Here is a 3,178-nt window from a genome sequence, read left to right as displayed (position 1 = left end):
TGGCCATGTTCTGTTATAATCTCCACCCGGCACAGCCAGAAGAGGACTGGCCACCCCACATAGCCTGGTTCCTCTCTAGGTTTCTTCCTAGGTTTTGGCCTTTCTAGGGAGTTTTTCCTAGCCACCGTGCTTCTACACCTGCATTGCTTGCTGTTTGGGGTTTTCGGCTGGGTTTCTGTACAGCACTTTGAGATATCAGCTGATGTACGAAGGGCTATATAAATAAATTTGATTTGAACGGAAAGGCACTGGAGCAACGAACCACCCTTGCTCTCTCTGCCTGGCTGGTTCCCCTCTCTCCACTGGGATTCTCTGCCTCAAACCCTATTACAGGGGCTGAGTCACTGGCTTACTGGTGCTCTTCCATGCCATCCCTAGGAGGGGTGTGTCACTTGAGTGGGTTGAGTCACTGACGTGATCTTCCAGTCTGGGTTGGTGCCCCCCTTGGGTTGTGCCGTGGGGGAGATCTTTGTGGTCTATACTCAGCCTTGTCTCAGGATGGTAAGTTGGTGGTTGGACATATCCCTCTAGTGGTGTGGGGGCTTTGCTTTGGAAAAGTGTGTGGGGTTATATCCTGCCTGTTTGGCCCTGTCTGGGGGTATCGTCGGATGGGGCCACAGTGTCCCCCAACCTCTCCTCCCGATCCCTCAGCCTCCAGTATTTATGCTGCAATAGTTTGTGTCGGGGGCTAGGGACAGTCTGTTATATCTGGAGTATTTCTCCTGTCTTATCCGGTGTCTTGTGTGAATTGAAGTATTTTCTCTCTAACTCTTTTTCTCTTTCTCTCTTTCTCCCTTTCTTTCTCTCGCTCGGCAGACCTGAGCCCTAGGATCATGCCTCAAGACGACCTAGCCTGATGACTCCTTGCTGTCCCCAGTGCACCTGGTCGTGCTGCTGCTCCAGTTTCCACTGTTCTGCCTGCGGCTATGGATACCTGACCTGTTCACCCGACGTGCCAGCTGTCTCAGACCTGCTGTTTTGAACTCTCTAGAGACTGTAGAAGCGGTAGAAATACTCTGAATGATCGGCTATGAAAAGCCAACTGACATTTACCCCTGAGGTGCTGACCTGTTGCACCCTCGACAACTACTGTGATTATTACTATTTGACCATGCTGGTCATCTATGAATATTTGAACATCTTGGCCATGTTCTGTTATAATCTCCACCCGATTCATCCAGAAGAGCACTGGCCACCACCTTAGCCTAGTTCCTCCCTAGATTTCTTCCTAGGTTCTGGCCTTTCTAGGGAGTTTTTCCTAGCCACATGCTTCTACTCCTGCATTGCTTGCTGTTTGGGGTTTTAGGCTGGGTTTCTGTACAGCACTTTGATACATCAGCTGATGTAAGAAGGGCTTTATAAATACATTTGATTGATATAATGACAACTTACACTGCCATAAATGCAAGGCCAAAAAGTAATGTTTTATGTGACACGATTTTGGACAAATCCATGAAGACACCAATAAGGCTGTGGCAGTCACAGAATTTCTACACAGCCTACAAGACACTGTTGCAGGAACATCTACATTTTAAAAAGTCTAATAAATCCATGTCATATAGCCCACACTTTCACAATTAATCCATTATTTATCTTAGACAGGTCTAAATAAATATATTTTATCCAAACGATTTGAGAGAGAGCACACATGCATCTATTCTGTGTTGAGCGGTTTACAAAGAAATAGGTACTCTGTAAGGGCAATTTCTGTTAAACCTTACTGATGCTTGTATACTACAAGATCTTTCTTTAAGCTTAGTTGCTTAGGCATAAATGTTTATATTGTTAAAGAAGCTAGATCATATAAGATAAATGTGTGTGCATTAGTATAGGCCTGTTTTAACTTGTGTGTGTGTGTGTGTGTGTGTAGTATAGGAACCTACCTAGGGAAGTAGGTCCCCATTGTCTGATCTGGGCCCACAGCCAAGAGCTGACCAGAGCAACCAATGGTATCCTGTTAGTCAGAAGAGAATGAACTGATTACTCTTAATCTACTGAAAACAGAGCAAAGTGTTGTATCCTGGGCACCAGTGATAAAGATGTTGTCCTGGTATTAGCTTGTTGCTGGGTGAAAGATTCATGATTGTGTATGTGTGGGTGTGAAACCATCTATCATCTTGGCAGACAGCAAAAGGCGCTTGCTGGCTAATGTATGAGGAACTAGTGATTTTCCTGTTGCTCTGACACCTATTGTCCTTTGTTCTCACTAGAAGATTAGAATAACCAGCAGTTGCTACAGGACGAGACAACCAAATTCTGTACCTTTTATCCCAGTTTAGTCCTTTTTCTCCACGCACATACAAAGATCATGTGTTTTGTATATGTTTGCATAAGACAGCCTGACTATATAAGGTTCCTGCATTTCTAGTGTCATTTGGGCTCTCGGCCTTCCACCTCAGAGTGGAGGACTGACCAGCTGCATTATTGCAATTCTTATTCAATAAAGGTTGATTGTTCCTCATTAATTAGAATTTCCATGACAAGTAGCGACCCTTCGTGTAGGACAGAGGGTCTTTTTTTCCAAGCTTAAAACGATAAACATTCAACATTGGCCATGCTGTCAATCCAGCAATCCAGACTTCTGCCGCTCTCAAAACAACTGGAAACTCAGAATTGGGAAATCTCAGACTTCATTAAGTTCAAGACAACTGTGAACTCAGAAAATACGAGCTCCAACTGGGAAAATACAATTTGAACGGTCATCCAACACGGAATTTCAAGTCAGGAACTCGGCCTCTTTCTAGAGTTCCAACCTGAAGATCACTAACATCATGATTTGACCTTGTTTTTTCCCAAATTTCCAGTTGTCTTGAAAGCACCATGAATTCAGAGAATGCCAGACATTGATGACAAAGGTTGATGACAAAATCTGCCCACAAAGGACCGCCGCACCACCTTCCTGTTCAAGTGAGGACAGCACAACAAGGTGAGTCCGTAAATGTATTGTATGCTGCTGCATAAATTATGTAATATGCCAGGGAGATATGTATACTGTAGCTAAGAAAGTAATGCTAAGTGTATGTTGAGCTGTTAGTAGCCCATGTGACTCACCATTTTCCCCTCATAATTTAGCCTACTGTTCTGACATGTTTGTGCACATGTAGCCTATAGCCTGTTTTAGAGAAATTTCATAATCAAATATTGTAAGAGATTTAATTGTCTGCTTATATGCCTTTTT

This window comes from Oncorhynchus keta, chromosome 14 (genome assembly GCF_023373465.1).
Source record: "Oncorhynchus keta strain PuntledgeMale-10-30-2019 chromosome 14, Oket_V2, whole genome shotgun sequence".
In the NCBI taxonomy this organism is placed as follows: domain Eukaryota; kingdom Metazoa; phylum Chordata; class Actinopteri; order Salmoniformes; family Salmonidae; genus Oncorhynchus; species Oncorhynchus keta.
This window is presented reverse-complemented; position numbering follows the sequence as displayed.